Source organism: Dendropsophus ebraccatus, chromosome 13 (assembly GCF_027789765.1).
Source record: "Dendropsophus ebraccatus isolate aDenEbr1 chromosome 13, aDenEbr1.pat, whole genome shotgun sequence".
Classification (NCBI taxonomy): Eukaryota; Metazoa; Chordata; class Amphibia; order Anura; family Hylidae; genus Dendropsophus; species Dendropsophus ebraccatus.
The window spans coordinates 46,226,079-46,250,412 of record NC_091466.1 but is presented as its reverse complement, the minus strand read 5'-3'; the positions used below and the strand labels follow the sequence as shown (position 1 = coordinate 46,250,412).

At 42.8% G+C, this 24,334-nt stretch overlaps 2 long non-coding RNA genes across 2 annotated transcripts; both read right to left on the bottom strand.

The window, feature by feature from the left end:
• Positions 1-509: 509 nt before the first annotated feature.
• Positions 510-1,062, bottom strand: LOC138770702 (uncharacterized). The gene is made up of 3 exons (XR_011359488.1): positions 1,027-1,062; positions 702-749; positions 510-582 (listed from the first exon to the last, which is right to left on the bottom strand). It is a non-coding gene; the product is annotated as an uncharacterized lncRNA (long non-coding RNA).
• Positions 1,063-2,157: 1,095 nt separating this feature from the next.
• LOC138771445 (uncharacterized) lies at positions 2,158-6,207 on the bottom strand. The gene is made up of 6 exons (XR_011359618.1): positions 6,169-6,207; positions 5,865-5,903; positions 4,825-4,866; positions 3,269-3,307; positions 2,591-2,641; positions 2,158-2,205 (listed from the first exon to the last, which is right to left on the bottom strand). It is a non-coding gene; the product is annotated as an uncharacterized lncRNA (long non-coding RNA).
• Between the last annotated feature and the right edge of the window lie 18,127 nt (positions 6,208-24,334).

Genomic DNA, 24,334 nt, shown 5'->3' with positions numbered 1-24,334 from the left:
GATATTTCCACCATTACCAGCATCTCATTTCTAGTTCGGACTCATCTCATTCCAACATCTTCTGAGCTGGCAAAGGTCTGAGACAGTAGATCAGGTAGTATGGTGTGATCACCATATGTGGGTGAAACTCGCCGCCAGCAGTGGTCAATGTACGCACAATGTTGTGATGACATCGGCAACATTGTTTGTACATTGACCGCCACTAGTTTCACCCACATGCAACAATCACAACAAAGTACCTGGCCCACTGTCTCAGGCCGCCTCCGTTTTGCCAGATAAGAAGATTATGGTGTGAGAGGAGACCAAACGAAAAGTGAGACGCCGGCGAGGAAGGAAACGCCTTTTTAGTTACCAAGATAACCCCTTTAAGGGCACCTCCTCCAGACCCCTCTAGGTGTTGTGAGTGTCTATTCCTCCTATCTCTGATGGTAAAAAGGGGGCTCCTCCTCCCCCATGTGTGGTAAATGTGTCCTCCGGATGTTATTGGCGTCCCATTTACCACTTGATGTTCCGGACGCCTCCTCCTCCAGACAGCTCCAGATGGTCGGGTGTCTTCTCCTCACTCTGGCGGCGCGGTGTTACCTAGATAGGATATATAACAAGCAATGTGTTAATAATGACAGGTTACATATATAGGCTCTATATGAATATACAGTCAGAATAAAAGTGATCTGAGGTGTGATGGGATTTTGGGTACTCACCTTTACTCCTCCTTGGTGGCGCAGCAGCAGCAGAACAGCGCCCGCAGTCTATAAGGGAAAGAGAAAAACCAGCATGACTTTCCTGAGATCAGACCCGTCAGCAGTGATGGGGAATAGACATTATACTGGAGAGAGGGGACTCAGTGCTATCCTAGTGGGTGTGATACAGGCGGCACCATGTCACTTGTATGTCTGTATTATGTACATGAGGCCTTTCGTGGTTATTATATGTGACTGATAATATAATATATAGTGATGACATGAGGATATACAGTGCAGCAATAGAGGTGTGTTATCATGTAAGTGTATCATCCTATATATTTACCTGGATAAGATGGATCTCCTTCTGCTGCTGCTTCTGCCAAGGAGAAATGACCAAGAAATGGAGGGAAATCAATGGTTAGTGTAAGGAAACCAGAACTTCTGAGCACATTATATAGAAACAATGCTCTTTTACCAGCTCTACTCACACCTGCAGTAATATACTATTCACTATTACCCACAATAGAAATTAGATCCCACCTCTAAATAGAGCGCCCCCCGTCCTCTCTCTATATACAGGATTGTAAATAACAATTCCTTGCATTCACAATGTTATAAGTTTTGTTTCATTACCTGGGGATCTCCATGGTCGTCCCTTGGTCCTCGTCGTCCTCCTCTTCTTCTCTGTGTATAGAATGTAAACCATCTCATATATAAATGTATTGTTATATTACAGATTATAGAGTTTATTGTAAAGAAAGTGATTGCAATAGTAATGTAGTGAGCTGTACACTGCTCTATACAATAACCATATAGTACTGTATATTGCAGGTACAGCCAGCGAAAGTATAAAGTGTAGGGGGACCTTAACAACTAAGTCCCAGTGTCAGCAGTTTGTAATGTGAATAAATGCTGTTAAAATAAATAGAAAAATATGATTCTATGTCTAACTAGAGCGCCCCCTATCCGGCCCTCCCACTGCTCCTCTCTCTATACAGGATGGGAAAAAAATAAACGTGTATTCACAATACTATAAGCTTGGAGCCCTCACCTGGGGGGGTCTGCAGCCTCGTCCTCTTCCTCGTCGACGTCGATTTCACTATATAGAGAACATAAACCAGCTTGTATATATATATATATATATATATATATATATATATATATATACATCCTGTCTTTCTGCCGCTCCTCTCTATACAGTATAGTAAAAAAAAAAAAAAAAACGTGTATGCACAATACTATAAGCTTTGAGCCCTCACCTGGGGATGTCCGCAGCCGCGCCATCTTCCTCGTCGACGTCGATTTCACTGTGTAGAGAACATTCACCAGCTTGTGTATTTATATATATATATATATATATATATATATATATATATATACACACACCTCCTGTCTTCCTGCCGCTCCTCACTCTATACAGGATGGTAAAAAAAATAAATATGTATTCACAATGCAATGAGCTTTGAGTCCTCACCTGGAATTGTCCTCTGCCTCGTCCGCCTCCTCCTCTTCGTCAGTCTCACTGTATATAGAACATAAACCAGCTTGTGTGTATAAATATATATAGACATTTATTAGGACCAGTGTAAATCCAGCAGGACCTGTACCTACCACAAGGCAGCTGCAGAAATCTACAAGTGCTCCGCAGCAGGTGTAGGTTTCTGCCCTGGTTTTTCCCTGTTTTTCGGCATAAACCATGATAAATTAGTAGCAGATGGAGGCCACAGCTTTTTGTGTCTCTTTCTCAATGTACTCAGGGGTGCACATATATAAATCTGCCCCATAGTTTTTGGGGATATGGGAATATACATACGTGAGTTTTGAGCGGGGAACAGAGATATAAATGGAATCATATTGTGATATCATGTAGATGGATGATTATATCTCTGCTGGTTCTTCATACTTACACGATGGTCTCCAGGCTCGGGATCCAACCGTGCAGTGGGTACTTGTCGTCTCTGTAACAGAGAACATCGGGTTGGTTAGGATGATTGTTACTTGGTCCCATTTGAAACTTTCAGAAAATGCTATTTATTGCCGCCTCTCTATATAACATTAATTCCATCAATGAAATTTATTTGGGATCACTGCCAGTTGTCCCCTTAAGGATAGTTTAACACGTACCGGACCCGGCCCCTTTAACCCCCCGCTGGCCGGCGGCCCGCATGCCCGATCGCCCCCCTCGCACCGATCCCTCCCCTTCGCCCGCTTGCTTCATTGTGTGCTGTGAGAAGTTCTGATGTGGGCACGCGCTGATGTGCCCGCATCAGAACACTGCGGCCCGAAAGTTCATCTGCGGCCCATGGCCTTAAGGTGCGTTCACACTACGGAACCCATGCGCATATCCCACCACATATTCCGCAGCTCGTCCCCCATCACCGTTTGTGCCATAGACTCCATTCTATGGTCGGGTGGATTCCACCATCCGCCGGAAGAATTGACATGTCATTTTGGGCCACATATGATCACTGTTTATTCTATGCTTTTATGGGGTGAAGCAAGTAAAATAACAAGTAAAAAAAAAAAAAAAATACTGTAAAAATGATTTATTTGACTTTATTACTGTTTTCATGTAGAGTAATTACCTGAATATCCACGGCGCCTCCATCACGTCCATCTTCCACCTATTACATGATAAAAAAAATTGCATATTATAAAGGGGATGTCAGTCCTCCAAGTGCTGCATGTTGGGGGAGGTTTTATAGAAACATGTACATTGGAAATCCACTGGCCCAGATTTATTAGACCAGATGATCTGACTATAAATGTGCTGTTAGCACTGGGCATTTGGGTTGGAATATTTTTGTGAAAATTTTGCACAAAATCTTGGTCAAACTATGTTTAATGTACATTATGTGAGTTCACCTTAAAAAAAAAGTCTTCTTACTTTTTTATATTAAACCAATGGACATTATTTAAAATACCCAAGGGGATATTACTAGGCCTCAGATCCCTCCTGTGTACCTGTAAGTGTCTTAAAGGTGTGGCTTAACCTGTAAGGTGCCACTGCTTCCCTCTCTCCTAGCCCCCCCCCCCAGCCTTTCCCCTATGAACGTGACTGATTGTTTTGGCTTGGCCGTCAGTCATGATGATAGAGGAGATTTAGTTGAGACAAATTGTAAATGAGTGCCTGGGAATATCACCGTGTGTATGTCTACAAGGCTGTTACTTCTGGTATCCGGCTCAAAAACGTCCCTTTTCTTATTTGCAGAAAAATGCTGGAGCCGGATGAGATGGGAAAGTCACCGCCATCAATGCTTTTGTCTGTCTACTTGGTGTTTTTCGTCACTTTGGAACCTTGGTGTGTGCTCTAGGTATGGCGTCTTTTCTTTACATATGTGTTGTGTGTTTTGTGAAAGTTTTTGTTTTTTACTTTACAGTTCATGTGATTGAGGTTGGTTTCACACAAGACAGTTTTTTTGAAAATCTACCACTGTAATTTTTGAGCCAAAGCCAGGAGTGGATCCGGCAGGTAGGAGATATATAAGCGCTTCTTTTATTGTACCCATTACTTTGAATCCATTTCTGGTTTTGGCTTAAAAACTGCAATAACAGCTTTCCAAAAAAAAAACTGGCATGTGTAATTCCAGCGTTAAAAAGAAACCAGTGAATCACATGCTCTGCTATGGGGAAACACCACAAAATCAGACACAAGAAATACACATCATTTAACCGAAATGCTGTAAGGTTTACTAGAAAACAATACAAGTAATGTAAAATTAAAGGGGTAGTTTAGCAAAAAAAAATTCTTTCAAATCAACTGGTGCCAGAAAATGCCAGACATTTATATTTTATGAAAAAATCCATTACTGATCAGCTGCTGTATGTCCTGCATGAAGTGGTGTTTTCTTTCGAGCCTGGAGAGCAGGAGGGGGTTTTCTATGGGGATTGGCTACTGCTCTGGACAGTTCCTGACATGGACAGAGGTGGCATCAGAGAGCACTATGCCAGACTGGAAAGAATACACCATTTCCTGCAGGACATACAGCAGCTGATAAGTACTGGAAGAGTTGAGATTTTTTTTTATTAGAAGTAAATTACAAATCTCTCGCACTCCTTGGCACCAGTTGATTTGAAAGTTTGTTTTTTTCCTGAAGTACCCAAGAAAGATTCAAACACTTGTTTACTATGAGATACTTACTCCCAATCGTCCTCATCTTCATCATCGGTGTCTTCCTCGCTGCTGTTAGTGATAAAATAAAGAAGATAGTGAAAACCAGACACACATTACAGGCATCATTTTTCTGGCAGAACTGCATCCGCGCTGTGATCGGTGTCTATAGGGGAGGAATTATAGGGTCACACAAGTTTTACATTTTTAGTTTTACATTTAAACAAAAGGCTACAAAGTTTGCTAGAAAAAATACAACTAATGTAAAATTAAAGGGATAGTTCAGCAAAAAAGTTTTTTTCTTTCTAACCAGCTGGTGCCAGAAAGTGCCAGAGATTTATAATTTACTTCCATTAAAGAATCTTAAGTCCTCCATTACTTCTCAGTTGCTGTATGTCCTGTAGGACGTACAGCAATCCTGCTCCACATTGATGAGGGGCAACACCCCAAACAGCTATCTGTGGATGGTTACCTAGCCTTGGTTTATCCCTTGTCATTACATTGACTTATAGGCCCACTTAATATGGCGGTTTCCTAACAGGAGCTGCCCCTTGGCTGGGTCCTTCCCGGAGGGATATCTGGCTAGTCCTGTGTTTTGAGACTCTTCATTGAGGCTCCACAGGCTCTTCTTTTTCATATTCATGTTTCCCAGGGGGCAATGCACCTAGGACTTCACTGCAATGAGCGCTTTCACTAGCAGCCGGCAGTGTTGTCATTTGGCTGGTCTCCCTGAGATCAGCGATCTGTTTCTCTTATGTCCTGCAGGAAGTGGTAGTCTTTCTATTGTGGAAAGTAGAGAGGTTTTCTATGGGGATTTGCTACCGCTCTGGGCAGTTCCTGTCCCAGACTTAGATGTCAGAGAGCAACAGACTGGAAAGAATACACCATTTCCTGCAGAACCTACAGCTGCTGAGAAGGAAATTTTTTTAATAGTGAATTACAAATCTTTGGCACTTTCTGGCTTCAGCTGATTTGAAAGAATTTTTTTGCTGAATTAGCCCTTTAAAAAAACTCCTAACACTGTAATTTTCATAGGCTTGTTTTTTAAGACGAGACTATGAGATACTTACTCCCAATCCTCCGAATCCTCCTCTGTGTCGTCCTCGCTCCTGTTAGTGATAGAATAGAGAAGATAGTGAAAACCAGACACATTAGAGACAACAGTTTTCTGGCAGAACGACAATAATGATATTTAGAGACATCTTCACGATGATCAGAGTCTATAGGGGAAGATGCAGTTAAAATAAATAAAAAAATATGATTCTATGTCTAACTAGAGCGCCCCCTATCCTGTCCTCCCCACACTCCTCTCTCTATACAGGATGGTTAAGAAATAAACATGTATTCACAATACTATAAGGTTTGAGCCCTCACCAGGGGATGTCCGCAGCCGCGTCATCTTCCTCGTCTTCGTCAGTCTCCCTGTATATAGATCAGAAACCAGCTCGTGTGTTAAATCTGCCCCATAGTTTTGGGGATATGTGAATATACAGATGTGAGTTTTGGTGGGGAACACAGATATAAATGGACTCATATTGTGATATCATGTAGATGGATGATTATATCTCTGCTGCTTCTTCATACTTACACGATGGTCTCCAGGCTCGGGACCCAACTGTAGAGCGGGTACTTGTCGTCTCTGTAACAGAGAACATCGGGTTGGTTAGGATGATTGTTACTTGGTCCCATTTGAAACTTTCAGAAAATGTTATTTATTGCGGCCTCCCGATATAACATGAATTCCATCACTGATATGTGTTAACTCCTTGTCGTCACTGCCAGATTTCCCCTTAAGGGGATGTGCACATTGAGGAATAGGCCAGGAATTTGAAGCGGTATCCGTTCTTAAGGTGCGTTCACACTACAGAATCCGTGCGGATAATCTCCAGTTGATTCCGCCGCTCGCCCCTGCTCGCACCCGTGTGCCTCTCCACCTGTCCCATAGACTCCATTCTATGGTCGGGCAAATTCCGCCATCTGCCCAAAGAATTGACATGTCAATTCTTTGGGCGGATGTCAGAATCCCCCCGACCATAGAATGGAGTCAATGGAACAGGAGGAGATGCGAGCAGTGGAATCCGTGGCAGGTTATCTGTGCGGATTCCATAATGTGAACACACCCTAAATTTCCGCTTGAAATTCTTCCTATAAAATATGAATAGAGCAATGTTCTATTGTGTTCATCGGGATTTCCGCTCTGTTGTTCACACAGCAGAATTTTTAAGCAGAATTTTCTGCCGCGGATCCACCTTCAGGCAAAGAATTGACATAGCAATTTTTTAAGCCGATTCCACCAGGAGAATCCTATAGAAGTCAATGGGGTTTGAATTCTTCTGGAATTCCACTTGAATTTTGCTCAAATTCTGCTCCTATTCTGCCAGAGCTGAATAGATGAATTTCAAGCAGACAATTTTCCTCTTCAATTCCTCGCTAGTAACCCGCCTCGGATTAGGCCACTCGCGTTGGAACGCATCTCCACCCGTGCCATAGACTCTGTTCTGTGGTCGGTCAGATTCCGCCATCCACCCGAAGAATTGACAAGTCAATTCTTTGGGTGGACGGCGGAATCCGCCCGACCATAGAATGGAGTCTATGGCACAGGCAGAGATGTGTGTGAGCAGGGGCGAAAACTATTGTAAAAATGATTTATTTGATTTTTTTGCTGTTTTAATGTAGTGTTATTACCTGAAAATCCACGGGGCGTCCATCACGGCCATCTTCCACCTATTACATAATAATAAAAAAATAATTGCATATTATAAAGGGGATATTAGTCTGTCCTCCAAGTGCTGCATGTTGGGGGAGGTTTTATAGAAACATGTACATTGGAAATTCACTGGCCCAGATTTATTAGACCAAAAAAGGCACAAAATCTTGGTCAAACTATGTATAAAGTACAATATGTGAGTTCACCTTAAAAAAAAGTCTTCTTACTTTTTTATATTAAACAAATGGACATTTTTTTATTTAGGGCCAGACCTAAAATCAACGGTCTCCCACCGCGCATCGCTACGGTGGAATAGCGGTGCGCCGCGGGCGACCGATGATTTGAGAAGCACAGCATACATTACCTGGCAGGACTTCTCCGCTCCGTCTTCCTCCCCGAGTCCTGCGCGCTCTAGCTTCAGAATGGCCTGTCAGCTGTGAGAGCGCTCAGCCAATCACAGGCCGGGACCGCCGAGTGGCCTGTCAGCTGATAGACCATTCTGAAGCTAGAGCGCGCAAGACCCGGGGAGAAAGACGGAGCGGAGAAGTCCTACCAGGTAATGTATGGTGCAAGGGCTGCAAGGACATCGGTAACCATGTCCCTGCAGCCCTCGCTTAACGATCATCGGGCTGTGGAATAGGCCCAGTAAACGCGCTCATTTACATCGTTGATCGTGCCCTGCTCGGCCCTTGGAATAGGGCCCTTAGTTCAGGCAAAGCACCATGTTATACGGCCTGATTGACAATGTAAATGAGCACCAATCTGCTAGATTTACTGAGCCTATTACACAGCTCGATAATCGTGCAGCAAGGGCTGTATATATATATATATATATATTTATATATGTATATATATTGTTAGCGATGTCCGTGCAGCCCTTGCCTTTAGTGTCAAATAATATGTAAAGTATATACATACCTGCCACGTTCTCCAATGCTTCTACCCAGTCCCGGTATCTTATGGTGCGTTTACACAGGCAGATTTATCTGACAGATTTTGGAAGCCAAAGCCAGGAATGGATTTGAAAAGAGGAGAAATCTGTCTTTCCTTTATGACCCGTTCCCTGTTTATGGTCTGTTTCTGGCTTTGGCTTCCAAAATCTGTCAGATAAATCTGCCTGTGTAAACGCATCATTACTGGCTGCTGCTAACAGGATGATACCGAAGAGCAGGCAGAAGCACCTGGGAGTGTGGCAGGTATGTATATACTTTATTATATATAGTCATCAGCCGTCAGCCGCACATCACTATTACATGTAGAGATGTGCAGTCGGCGACTGATGATTTTAGATCAGGACCAAAAGACACGATCACTCTTTATTACACGGAGCAATAATCCACTGAATGGTCCTGATCCGGCAGATTCCGCTCAGTGTAATAAGAGCATCACCGGATGGTGTTTTTTGTCACTTTGGGACCTTGGTGTGTGCTCTAGGTATGGCGTCTTTTCTTTACATATGTGTTGTGTGTTTTGTTAATTTTTTTGTTTTTTTACTTTACAGTTCATGTGATTGAGGTTGGTTTCACACAAGACAGTTTTTTTGGAAATCTACCACTGTAATTTTTGAGCCAAAGCCAGGAGTGGATCCGGCAGGTAGGAGACATATAAGCGCTTCCTTTATTGTACCCATTACTTTAAATCCAGTTCTGGTGTTGGATTAAAAACTGCAATAGCAGCTTTCCAAAGAAAACTGCCATGTGTAAACCCAGCCTCAAAGAGAAACCAATGAATCACATGCTCTGCTATGGGGAAAAACACCACAAAAATCAGACACATAGAAAAACACTTTATTCAAACAAAATTCTGCAAGGTGTAACCGTATGGGTTTATTTCAGAATATTAAAGTGTCTTATTCATGTGATAGGAAGGAATGTAGTGTTTTCATGTCTTATTTGTATCTATCTATCTTCTATCTATCCATCTATCTATCTTAGCTGGCTGCTCTGGGCAATTCCTGACATGGACAGAGGTGGCAGCAGAGGGCACTGTGTCAGACTGGAAAGAATACACCACTTCCTGCAGGACATACAGCAGCTGATAAATACTGGAAGAGTTGAAATTTTTAAGTAAATTACAAATCTCTGGCACTCTGTAGCACCTGTTGATTTGAAAGATTAAAATGCTGATTATCATAGGTTTGTTTTTTAATACGTGATCCCCTGCGGACATGTCTGTGACTGATTATATTACTATAATATACTGTATGTTACTGTGAGATACTTACTCCAAATCCTCCAGACGCTCATCGATGTCGTCGCTGCTGTTGGTGATAGAATAGAGAAGATGGTTAGAACCAAACACACATTAGAGACATCAGTTTTCTGGCAGAATTTCACCAATAAGAAAAGAATAGTTCAGTAAACATTTTTTTTTCTTTCAAATCAGCTGGTGCCAGAAAAGTGCCAGAGATTTGTAATTTACTTCCATTAAAAAATCCCAAGTCCTCCATTACTTCTCAGCTGCTGAATGTCCTGCAGGATGTGGTATTCTTTCCATTCTGGACAGCAGGAAAGGTTTTATTTGGGGATTTGCTACTGCTCTGGGCAGTTCCTGTCGCAGACAGAGGTGGGAGCAGGGAGCAACTGTGTCAGACTGTAAAGAATACACCACTTCCGGCAGGACATACAGCAGCTGATAAGTATTTGAGATTTTTTTTTAATAGAAGTAAATTACAAATCTCTGGCACTTTCTGGCAACAGTTGATTTGAAAGAATTTTTTTGCTGAATTACCCCTTTAAAAAAATAAAAATAAAAAATCTCCTTACACTAATTTTTAAGACGAGACTTAGATACTTACTCCCAATCGTCCGAATCCTCCGCGATGTCGTCGATGATGCTCCTGTTAGTGATAGAATAGAGAAGATAGTGAAAACCAGACACACATTAGAGACATCCTGGCAATGATTGGTGTCTATAGGGGAGGAATTATAGGGTCACACAAGTTTTACATTTTTAGTTTTACATTTAAATAAAATGCAACAAATTTTGCGAGAAAAAATACAACTAATGTAGAATTAAAGGGGTAGTTCAGCAAAAAAGTTTTTCTTTCAAACCAGCTGGTGCCAGAAAGTGCCAGAGATTTGTAATTTACTTCCATTAAAGAATCTCAAGCCCTCCATTACTTCTCAGCTGCTGTATGTCCTGCAGGAAGTTGTATTCTTTCTATTCTGGAAAGTAGAGAGGTTTTCTATGGGGATTTGCTACTGCTCTGGGCAGTTCCTTTCCCAGACTTAGATGTCAGAAAGCAACAGGCTGGAAAGAATACACCATTTCCTGCAGAACCTACAGCTGCTGAGAAGTACTGGAAATGTTTTTAACAGAAGTGAATTACAAATCTATGGCACTTTCTGGCTCCAGCTGATTTGAAAGAATTTTTTGCTGAATTACCCCTTTAAAAAAAACTCCTAACACTGTAATTTTCACAGGCTTGTTGTTTAAGACGAGACTATGAGATACTTACTCCCAATCCTCTGTGTCCTCCTCGGTGTCGTCCTCGCTCCTGTTAGTGATAGAATAGAGAAGATAGTGAAAACCAGACATACATTAGAGACAACAGTTTTCTAGCAGAACGTCATTAAAGGGGTACTCCGGCCCGGGGGTATTTTTCAGATACGGCTGGGGAGGGGGTGGTTATGGACGGCGGAGGTCACTTACCTCCCCGATTCCAGCGCCAGGTCCCGGATCGCGCCGCCCTGTACACTCGTTCTGCGGCCGCTCCATGGTGTGAGCTGCCACATGAGACGTGATGTCTCCAAGCAGCTTACCCATTCAGCGGCCGAGGCGGAACTCCGCTACAGACGATGAATGGGTAAGCTGCTTGGAGACGTCACGTCTCATGTGGCGGCTCACACCATGGAGTGGCTGCGGAATAAGTGTACAGGGCGGCGCCATCCGGGACCTGGCGCTGGAATCGGGGAGGTAAGTGACCTCCGCCATCCATAACCACCCCCTCCCCGGCCTGAATCTGAAAAATACCCCCGCGCCGGAGTACCCCTTTAATAAAAGACAATAATGATATTTACAGACATCTTCACGATGATCGGAGCCTATAGGGGAAGATGCAGTTAAAATAAATAGAAAATATGATTCTTTGAGCCCTCACCAGGGGATGTCCACTGCCTCGTCCTCTTCTTCGTCAGTCTCCCTGTATATAGATCAGAAACCAAATCGTGTGTTAAATCTGCCCCATAGTTTTGGGGATATGTGAATATACATATGTGAGTATTTGGTGGGGAACACAGATATAAATGGAATCATATTGTGATATCATGTAGATGGATAATTATACCTCCGCTGCTTCTTCATACTTACACGATGGTCTCCAGGCTCGGGACCCAACTGTAGAGCGGGTACTTGTCGTCTCTGTAACAGAGAACATCGGGTTGGTTAGGATGATTGTTACTTGGTCCCATTTGAAACTTTCAGAAAATGTTATTTATTGTGACATCTCAATAAGAACATGAAATCCATCAGGATATTTACTAACCCCTTGTCATCACTGCCAGTTTTCCCCTTAAGGGGATGTGCACATTGAGGAATAGGCCAGGAATTTGAAGCAGGATGCGCCCGTGGGCCTCTCCACCTGTCCCATAGACTCCATCTATAATCGGGCGGATTCCGACATCTGCCCAAAGAATTGACATGTCAATTCTTAATGCGGATGGCGGAATCCCCAGACCATAGTATGGATTCGATGGAACAGGAGGAGATGCGAGCAGTGGAATCCATGGCAGGTTATCCGTGCAGATTCCATAATGTGAACACACCCTAAATTTCCGCTTGAAATTCTTTCCATAAAATATGAATAGAGCAATGTTCTATTGTGTTCAATGGGATTTCCGCTCTGTTATTCACACAGCAGAATTTTTAATCAGAATTCTCTGCCACGGATCCGACAAAGAATTGACATGTCAATTTTTGGGCTGATTCCTCCAGGGGAATCCTATAGAATTCAATGGGGTTTGAATTCTGCTTGAATTCTGTTCCTATTCTGCCAGAGGTGAATAGATGAATTTTAAGCAGAAAACTTTCATCTTCAATTACTTACTAGTAACCCGCTTCGGATTACGCCACAGCCGCTGGAACACATCTCCACCCGTGCCATAGACTCCGTTCTATGGTCGGTCAGATTCCGCCATCCGCTCGAAGAATTGACAAGTCAATTGTTCGTGTGGACTGCGGAATCCACCCGACAATAGAATGGAGTCTATGGCACGGGCAGAGATGTAAACAAGCTGGGGAGAAAACTATTGTAAAAATGATTTATTTGATTTTTTTCTGCTGTTTTAATGAAGTGTAATTACCTGAAAATCCACGGGGCGTCCATCACGGCCATCTTCCACCTATTACATAATAATAAAAAAAATTATTGCACGGGATATTAGTCTGTCCTCCAAGTGCTGCATGTTGGGGGAGGTTTTATAGAAACATGTATATTGGAAATCCACTGGCCCAGATTTATTAGACCAGATGATCTGACTATAAATGCGCTGTACTGGGTATTTGGGATGAGATGTGAAAGTCACCACAATCAATGATTTTGTCTACTTGGTGTTTTTTGTCACTTTGGGACCTTGGTGTGTGCTCTAGGTATGGCGTCTATTCTTTACATATGTGTTGTGTGTTTTGTTAAGGTTTTAGTTTTTTACTTTACAGTTCATGTGATTGAGGTTGAGGCTCCAATCTGGATCCAGGATCGGTGGTTTAGAAGGCTACTTGCTCTTATTAATAGTCTGATATGGGGGAGGAGAAAAGTGGGGATTAAATATCAGCTATTGGTACAGAGAGAGGGGGAAGGTGGGCTGAGCATGCCAGACTTTCGGCTATATTTTCTAGCAATGAAGTTACAGGACTTGATGTGGGGCGTCCTCTCCCCTACAGTCAGATATATCCTCCAAGAAGCTGTGCCAAATGGAAATATCTTGGAAAGTTTAGAAGGAGAGCAGTTGAAGGGGGATAATTTAGGTTTCTTTTCTTATGTTAAATTGTACACTAGACCATGGAAAGTGGTCAAACGCCTATGTAAGATTAAAAACAGTTTAGAGTTTAGGCCAATCTGGGGGAATACAAAATGTCACGAATTTACAAAGATAAGAGATTGACAATTTTGGATTAACAAAGGAGTTAGGCACTTAAGTCACATAACTCATCAAGGCACTTTGATTGGCTTTTCAGCAATGCAGGCGAGATATGGAGTGCACGATGGACACACATTCTGGGATTTTCAGATAAAAAGCGCCTTCGAAAGCACAAAGGATACTTCTATTTTTACAATTGAGTCACACGCACTTATAGACTTTTTGAGGGGACAAATATGGAAACGTGTGGGGGGGGGGGGGATGGGGGGTCTTCAAATGGATGGATGGTATTTATATTTTTGTATATTTATTTATTTATTTTACATTATTTTATTGAAATCTTCAAAATACAAAAAAAGGAAAATCCATATATCATCATCCCATAAAAACAGTATCCCCCCCCCCCCCCCCCTCCCGGGCAGTAATTAATAAATTAATTTGCTTCTATACCATTCTTCTCTTAGTGAAATAGTGTTTTGAACTTTTTTTTTTTTACACATTTGAAGTCCCTTTGGGGGACTTTTGCATACACTAGTTTGATTTCTACACTGATCATTGCTATGCCATAGGCATAGCATTGATCAGTGTTATCGGCGATCTGCTCATTGAGCCTGCCTGTGCAGGCTTAGTGTAGCAGATTGCCGATCGGACCGCACGGAGGCAGGTGAGAGACCTCCGGCGGTCCGTTTCAATGATCGGGACCCCCGCAGTCACACTGCGGGGGTCCCGATCGGTAAGTGACAGGGGACTTCCAAAGGGAAGTCCATTCAATAAAGTTACGTACATTGCACCATTTCTTGCACCTCTCCCATATCTTAATCAACATACCAACTGATGGGAAGACTTCCCAATCCTCCCCCTTTAGGGCATCTCCAGGATCTCAACCATACCACCGTGGGAATCTCTCAATTTATTTTCCAGGGATTTGTATAGCTCAACGTTATCTCTATTCCACAGGTGGTACAGCTGAGACGCCAGGAAGTATGATCTCATGTCCGAGAGACTGATCTCATGTCCGGGAGACCAACTCCACCCTTGCCTTTTGGTAAACATAGAACCGATTGCCTCAGCCTCACTCGTTTTCTTCCCCATATTAACTTATTCAAGACTGACTCCACCCTTTTAAAGGTACTATTATCTACCCAAATGGGTGTAGCACAATAGATATATAATAATTTTGGCAAGATTATTGTACTGACCAGCATTATTCTGTCCGCTTTGAACTTGATCAGGTTTACCCATATATCCACCTTCTTATCTATCTCTCTCAGGACTTTAAAAGTATTTTTTTCGTGGAAATCATTAATGTCCCTCGTAACTTCTACTCCCAAATATTTGAAGCTCTCTCCTGATTTTAACACTCTCATTTGCTCACATCCTCCATGATCCAGGCCGCTAACTACACTATCCGAGAGCGGAAGCAATATGGACTTGTCCCAATTGATTTTTAATCCAGAGAAAGCTTGATATCTTTCTATTAGATCCATTACATATTTCACTGTATACTCGGGGTTACCAATAAATAAAAGTGTATTATCGGCAAAAAGGCTGATTTTATCATTTCCCCCCTTCACCCCGAAGCCCTGAATCTTCTTGTCCTCTCTAACCAGTATTGCCAATGGTTCGAGAGCCAAAACATATAGCAGGGGGGACAGGGGACATCCCTGTCGTGTACCTCTTTCCAGACTGAAGCTCTCGGAACCAACTCCATTCACTACAACATGAGATCTCACTTCACTATACAAAAGCTGCACTTTCTTCACAAATTCCATCCCCAACCCAAATCTTTCCATTACCTTCCAAAGGAATCCCCACTCCACCCTGTCAAAGGCCTTCTCAGCGTCCAATGACAGGATGGAGTGGGCACCCCCCTCCTCAGCCCCCTGAACATTGTGAAAAACTCTACCAATATTTTTCATAATTGACCTTCCCGGGATAAAACCCCCCTGATCCTCATGCATAAGCATCGAGATCACTTTTTTCAAGCGATTAGCTAGAACCTTTGCGTATAATTTAATGTCGACGTTCAATAATGCGATGGGTCTATAAGACCCCGCAGATTGCAGATCTTTCCCCTCCTTAGGGATCAAAATGATCCCTGCTTCCTTCATGGAGTTTGGTAGATGGCCTACCTCCAAAGCCCCCTCCATTATCTCCTGTAGGCTTCAAATGGGAGGCCATCCACCCCCGGGGTGGTATTACCCTTCACTTCTTTTAATGCTATTTCAAATTCAGCTACTGTCAGTGGGGCCCCTAACTCCATTCTTTGATCTTCTAACAGGACTGGGAATTTCACTAGATTGAAATAGTTCTCCAATTCCTCCTCTCCTACCCTCTTCTCTGATTTGTACAGCCTTTTGTAGTAATTCTCAAAAACCTCTCTAATTCCCTTTTGAGAGCTTATTAGTCTCCCTTCACTATCCCATATAACGGATATCTGTTTCTTTGGAGCTTGATTAGCTTTTATGGACATTATACATTTATTAGGTTTCCCACTATTTAGATACCTTTCCTTCCCCTGAAAGAAAATTTTATTTTTAGCCTTAACCTCTAACATGTTGTTATAATCCTCCTGGGCCTGCATCCACACCCTCTTACTATCCTCACAAAGGTTTTCATAGTAGTGTTTCTCTGCTACCACTAATCTATCCTTCAGCTCCTTCTCTTCCTTCCTAAATTCCCTCTTCTTCACTTCAATACTCTTTTTTAAAATTCCTCTTCCGCTTTTAACGTGTCCCAAACTATACTATCTGGTGCAAACCCCCAGTTCTCCCCCAGCATCTCTTCTAGTTTATCTCTAATCTCCCTATCCCTGTTTAGCAGACTGAACCAATGAGCGTTGATCTTCCAACTCCCGCCTCTCCTCTCCTCTGCCGTATGTATCTCCACACACAGTGGAGAATGGTCCGACACTGCTCTCGTCTTATATTTTATATCCCCAACATAACGCATAAAAAGATCATATGCCATATCTATACGGGAACTAGTCTGACATGTTTTGTTAAAGCACAAGAAGGCCGACACCCCAGGGTTCCGCTCTCTCCATATGTCTCTGAACCCTAATTCCGTGCATATTCTGTTCAGAGGAGTAACACTCGGGATATTTTTTACCTTTTTTGACCTTAATCTGTCAACCCTCTCGTCCATGACACAATTCATGTCTCCCAAGATCATAGTAGGTAATTCCTCCCATTTATGGAGAGCCCCTAACACCTCATTCAAAACCACAGTAGGGAACAGTGGTGGCACATACAAAAATATCAAAACACAAACTAAGCCCCCCACCATACACTTAAATATTATATACCTCCCCTCTTTGACTACAACACAATCATATAATTCCCAACTAATCAATCTATGAACTAACACTGAAATCCCCCTTGAATATTCTGAATAAGTAGAGTGATATTGCGAAGACCACCAGGGCCCATTTAAAAAAGAAATTGTGGATTTAGTGAGATGTGTTTCTGTCAAACATATAATACTAGTTAAATAGTTTCTAACTACCCCATAGACCGCATGTCTTTTAACCTTGTCGTTTAACCCCCTTATATTCCACACCACTATTTTAGTGTTCATCTACCCAAAACCAAATTGTGCCCCTCCCCACCCCCGGATTTCTCTCGGGTGCCCAGAAAGTATAGAAAAAAAAAAAAAAACTCGAAAAGAAAAAAATAGTTCTGACCATAAGCAGGGAAGAAAAATAGAGCAACGAGCGGAGGACAGCCCTGCTAAATGACTAATAAAGTGATAGAGAGAGATTGGCCCAGTTAAGTAGGTATATTGCATATCCCTGGTTCAACTATGATCACCCTTCCCTCCTCTACTTCCCATGGATGCTCAACTCCTATACTCCTGTATATTTATTTTTGATTGTTGATATGCAATGATATTCGTTGTAAAGAAAAAAAAAGGGTTTGTTTTTTACTTTACAGTTCATGAGATTGAGGTTGGTTTCACACAAGACAGTTTTTTTTTAGGAAATCTGGCAGGTAGGAGACATATAAGCGCTTCCTTTATTGTACCCATTACTTTGAATCCACTTCTGGTTTTGGCTTAAAAACTGCAATGGCAGCTTTCCAAAAAAAACTGCCATGTGTAAACCCAGCCTCAAAGGGAAACCAATGAATCACATGCTCTGCTATGGGGGAAAACACCATAAAAATCAGACCAAGAAAAACACTTTATTCAAACAAAATGCTGCAAGGTTTGCTAGAAAACAATGCAAGTAATGTAACATTAAAACAAAAAAGAAAAATTATTTTAAATCAAATGGTGCCAGAAAATGTCAGAGATTTGTAATCTATGAAAAAATCTTAAGTCTTCCATTACTTATCAGCTGCTGTATGTTCTGCATGATGTGGTGTATTCTTGATGTGGTTTACTATTGGGATTTGCTGCTAATCTGGGCAGTTCATGACGTGGACAGAGGTGACATCAGAGAGCACAGACTGGAAAGAATACACCACTTCCTGTAGGACATGCAGCAGCTGATAAGTACTGGAAGAGTTGAGTTTTTTTGCTGAATTACCCCTTTAAAAAAAGAAAGCTCCAAATGTTGTTTTTAATAGGTTTGTTTTAAATATGTGATTCCCCCTGCAAACATGTCTGTGACTGATTTTATTACTCACTTTACTGTGAGATACTTACTCCAAATCCTCCAGACGCTCATCGATGTCGTCGCTGCTGTTGGTGATAGAATAGAGAAGATGGTGAGAACCAAACACACATTAGAGACATCAGTTTTCTGGCAGAACTTCACCAATAAGAAGGGAGTAGAAAGGATAGTTCAGCCAAACGTTTTTTCTTTCAAACCAGCTGGTGCCAGAAAAGTGCCAGAGATTTAGAGATTTGTAATTTACTTCCATTAATCCCAAATCATCCATTACTTATCAGCTGCTGAATATCCTGCAGGAAGTGGTATTCTTTCCAGTCTGGAAAGCAGGAAAGGTTTTCTATGGGGATTTGCTACAGTGCAGTTCCTGTCCCAGACTTAGATGGCAGCATAGAGCAACTGTGTCAGACTGGAAAGAATACACCACTTCATGCAGGACATACAGCAGCTGATAAGTGTCGGAGATTTTCTTTTTATAGAAGTAAATTACATATCTCTGGCACTTTCTGTCACCAGTTGATTTGAAAGAATTTTGTTTTTGCTGAATTACCCCTTAAAAAACAACACAAAAAGCTCCTAACACCTGTAATTTTTATAGGCTTGTTGTTTAAGACGAGACTATGAGATACTTACTCCCAATCGTCCGAATCCTCCTCAATGTCCTCGATGTCGCTCCTGTTAGTGATAGAATAGAGAAGATAGTGAAAACCAGTAACACATTAGAGACATCAGTGATGATCGGGGTCTATAGGGGAGGAATTATAGGGTCACACAAGTTTTACATCTTCAGTTTAGATTTACTCACCCGAAATCCGATTCTTCATCTAAAGAAAAAAAATAGAAAACCATTAGTTTAGAGAACTGCTTTATACATTGTAGAGATACATAGATACATAGAGATATTATAGACAAAACTCACCCTCGCCGTCATCCAGTCCAGCCTGAAATAGGAAATAGAGAGAGTAAGCAGAGGACATTGGTATATTGCTGAGCATGAGACCTCCTTCTGTGTCCATCTGACCTATGTGCTTGGATGGGATAGGGTGTAGGTGGGGGCACTATTACAGTGCTCATCCAGGATTACACACACAGTCATTTCTTCCAAAAACACACGGGGGGCTGATTTAGTGGGCTATGAAGCAGAATGGTCAGATTTGTAATCCCGCTGTCAGTCCGCTCTGTGGAGAAGGTGGGGGGCAGCCCGAGGACCATGTGGATGATATCTATGTTTTTCCATGTGGTCCTGGGGCTGTCTCTACCTTTTCCACAGAGAGGGCAGACAGCGGGATCCATACTGCATACTGCTCCCCAGTATCTTCATTGTTTCTGCCCGCTGTCCTTAGCCGCCGGTGGAAATCTAGAGACGGTCTGTGAAGTTGCACCGGCAGCTGCGGACAGCGGGCAAAAGCCAGGAAAATATGGGGGAGCGGGCAGAAGCATCGGGGAGCGGGCAGAGGTATGTATATACTTTATTATTTCTTTATACATTCATCAGCCATCGGCCGTGCATCGTTATTACACGTAGTGATGCGCAGTCGGCGGCCAATGTTTGTAGGTCAGGACCAAAAATAACCAATCAGTCGATCGTTGTCTTTATTACAAGGAGCAATAATCTGCAGAATCGGAACTCTGGCTAGGAGGACCCCACTCTTTTCTAGCTGGGTGTCTGTTTGTGAACCGGCACACTTATGTTTGTGAACAGGTGTGAAGTATCTTTTCAACGCAAGGTATTTCTAGTTTTTTACACTCATACTTCTACTTTTACCTTTGCCATCTTTCTCTTGGCCAATTGTTTTTTTTTCCTTTATTGAAAAATACAATTACAAACAGGAAAATGAGATATCTGAACAAGAGAGATATTGCAAACCTGATTGTGGCAATCCATTTCTGAGAAAATTCTTTTTTTTTTTTATATGCTACATGACCACCTTGCCCTTGGAAAATTTGCCCTTGATCCAATATGGCGGCCATCAAAATGGTGACATGTGGACGACATGGTGACAAAATGGTGAAAAATGTGGACGATAAACTAACAAATCAGTGTAAGCTTTTATCTTAGATCTAGGGGGTTATGTGAGTTATCCTGAATTATAAATGTATTTATTTATTTATTTCTGATTTATTTCAAGAACGGCGCCCTGCTTATCCTCAGGTGTTATGTGGTATTACAACCCAGTTTTATTCACTTCACAAGAAAATGTGCTGCAATACCACAGAAAAACCGGGGACAGTAGTGGCGCTGTTTATGGATGGGAGCAGCTATGGCCCAGATTTATCAAACTGTGTAAGGCAACGTTCACACATAGTCAAAACACTCACTCACTCACTCACTCACATATAGGAACTTACGTGCTATAGACACCCAACAACTGCTAGATACTGTACAGTCATCATTGCCCCCCACCTCTTCCCTCTCCTGTCCTAATCTTGCTGCCAAACAATACCACGACACCCTCAAAACCACTCTGGACAAACTTGCACCCCCTATACCCCAAACAGCCCGACACAGACGGCCACAACACTGAAACACAAGCAGAACTCGTTTTCTTAGACGGTGTTCTAGGTGTGCTGAACGTCTGTGGAGGAAATCCAAGACAACAGCCAACCTTCTACATTATAAGTCTATGCTTAGAAGCTACTACTCAGCTCTTCACTCTGCTAAGCAATCCTACTTTACCACTCTGATCTCTTCTCTTTCCCATAACCCAAAACGCCTCTTTGATACCCTCAACTCTCTCCTTAAACCCAAAGTTCAGACACCCATCACTAACCTCAGTGCTGAAGGCTTAGCCAACTACTTCAAGGGTAAAATAAACACAATCCGCCAGGAGATCATCTCCCATTCCCCAGGTAATATTAATCCTATTCCTTCTCACTGTTTCTCCTCATCCCTCTCAGCCTTTGAGCCAGTGACAGAGGAGGAAGTCTCCAGACTCCTAGCCTCCTCTCGCCCCACCACCTGCCCTAGTGACCCTATTCCCTCACACCTTGTCCAGTCTCTCTCCCCTGTTGTCACTACCTACCTTACTAAAGTCTTCAACCTCTCCCTCTCCTCTGGCATCTTCCCCTCGACTTTCAAACACTCCACCATCACTCCATTACTGAAAAAACCCTCCCTAGACCCCTCCTGTGCAGCCAACTATCGACCTGTCTCTAATCTCCCTTTTATCTCTAAACTCTTGGAACGTCTGGTCTATTCCCGCCTAACCCGTTACCTCTCTGACAACTCTCTCCTTGATCCCCTTCAGTCTGGTTTCCGTCCTCACCACTCTACAGAAACTGCTTTTACTAAAGTCTCTAATGATCTCCTCACCGCCAAATCTAAAGGTGACCATTCCCTGCTCATTCTCCTGGACCTATCTGCAGCTTTTGACACTGTAGACCACCAGCTCCTCCTCTCCACGCTCCGCTCTATTGGCCTAAAGGACTCTGCTCTTTCCTGGTTTTCCTCCTATCTCTCTGACCGCTCCTTTAGCGTATCGCTTTCTGGCTCCACCTCATCTTCTCTCCCCCTTACAGTCGGGGTTCCTCAGGATCAGTCCTGGGCCCTCTCCTTTTCTCACTTTACACTTTACCCATCGGACAAATCATCAGTAAGTTTGGTTTTCAGTACCATCTCTGTGCTGATGATACCCAGCTATATACCTCCTCCCGTGATATCACCCCCGCACTTCTACAGAACACCAGTAACTGTCTGTCTGCCGTCTCTAACGCTATGTCCTCCCTATTCCTAAAACTAAACCTTGCTAAGACTGAGCTTCTTGTCTTCCCTCCCTCTGCTAAACACCCTCCACCTGACATCTCCATCTCTGTCTGTGGTACAACCATAACCCCTACACAACAAGCCCGCTGCCTTGGGGTTATGTTTGACTCAGATCTGTCCTTTACTCCTCATATTAAATCTCTTTCACGTTCCTGTAATCTGCATCTAAAAAACTTCTCTAAAATCCGTCCCTTCCTTCCTGTCGAATCTGCTAAAACTCTTATTGTCGCTCTGATCCATTCCCGCCTTGACTACTGCAATTCCTTACTAATCGGCCTCCCTTCCTCTAAACTCTCCTCTCTCCAGGCCATTCTCAATAGAGCGGCCAGGCTTATCCCCATGTCCAGCCGCTATACCAATGCCTCCCCCCTGTCACTACATTGGCTCCCTGTTAAACACAGGATACAATACAAAGTCCTCCTGCTCACCCACAAGGCTCTCCACAGTGCTGCACCTCCCTATATCTCCTCCCTCATCTCTGTCTACTGCCCTACCCGTGCCCTACGCTCCTCTAATGACTTACGACTAACATCCACCTTAATCCGCACCTCTCACTTCCGTCTCCAGGACTTCACCCGAGCTGCACCAGTTCTATGGAATGCATTACCCAAGACTGTCAGACTCACCTCCAATACCCAAAGCTTCAAACGTGCCCTCAAAACTCATCTGTTCAAGCAGGCTTACCAGGTTCCCTAATTTTGACTGCTACCCTCAACCTCCCCCCCCACCCCACCCCCACACACACACACACCTACCACCACGCACACATACATACATACATATATACATACATACATACATACATACCAAGCATTTAAGCACTTAGACCTGTGCATGCAGGCATTGGCTGGTGACAGGTTCACCCACCCTTACCTGCACTGCCTTATTTATAATGATGGCCGGACCATAAGAACAATGATGCACTTTACCCCTTTGCCATTCTGTCTCGCACCCCCTCCTGATAGTGTGTAAGCTCATGCATGCGAGCAGGGACCTCACTCCTCATGTATGGATAATTATATGTATCTCTCTGTAATGTCTATTTTTTGTCTATGTATGCACCCCAGAATTGTAAAGTGGTGCGGTATCTGTTGGCGCTATATAAACAAAAATTATTATTAAACAAAAATTATTATTATTATTATTATTATTATTATTATTATTATTATTATTAAAACATCGGTCGTTGTTGGCAGTGTCAAACAACGGCCACTGTTTTATTTCTATTTGGATTGCGGGCAGATTTGGGTGTGCCTGTAATCCAATTAACCATAGACATCTGTTCAATGTACAGCCGTCAGAATGGCCATACAGTACAATGTGTGCACAGTCTAAACAACAGCCGTTGTTCCTGCACCAGCGGCCGTAAATGATGGACAAGTCAATTGTTTGTGCGGCTGTAGCTAACAACCGCCATTGTTCAATACAGCGTGTGAATAAAAGATGCTGTTCGCATAGAGTTCAATGCATGGCATTATTTTATCACAAGAACGGCCGTTGTTGTCATAAAAAATACATTGTGTGCGCATAGCTTAACACTGAAACTGGTGTCGCCGGCCCACAGCAACCAATCACAGCTCAGCTCAGGAGAATCTGTCAGGAACAGAATCTGGCCAGGTACAGAGCTGCAGACACAGGTGATACAGAGAGAATACAAGGGAAGCCTGGGTCTTTGCTGACGGCCATTTGCAGAGTTATACAATTGCATTTTCTATGCACTCAATCATTTATTTCCCTAATCTACACAGCAGAAATCTGCAACATAAAATTCACAGTATAAAATCTGCAGCAAACACAGTCAGGGCCGGACTGGGACTTAAAGTCAGCCCTGGCAATCAAACCCCAGCAGCCCACATACCATATCCTTCCCTATATATCATGGATAGCGGTGTAAAATACGCGCTGTAGCAAATTCTGCTTCATTTAGCTGTGTCCCCACTACTCCCTTAAGCATGTGAACCCCACCATCAGCACCTAAAAATAATCCTATAACATAATCTGCTGCGGATTTGATGCGGCATATTTATGCATTTATTTCAACTGATTAAATCAGAAGCATCAAATCCGCATTGGACTAGGTATGAACGTGCCCTTAAAGGGAACCTGTGGTATCTATACCAGGTACACGGCTGTAGAACCCAGCGTACAGGTCAGGGACTGGATCTTTAGTCTAGTGTAAACCTCTGTAACCATTCTTTTCATTACCAGCTGAAGTGTCACAGAGGTGGAGCCACAGCAGCACCTTCTGCCCCCGTCCCTTCCTGCTCTGACTGATGGACTTTATTTGGAAATGAAAAGGACAATTATATAAGTTTACACTGGACTAAAGATCCTGTCAGTGATATCTCCCTCACACCTGTCTGCTGAGATCTACAGCC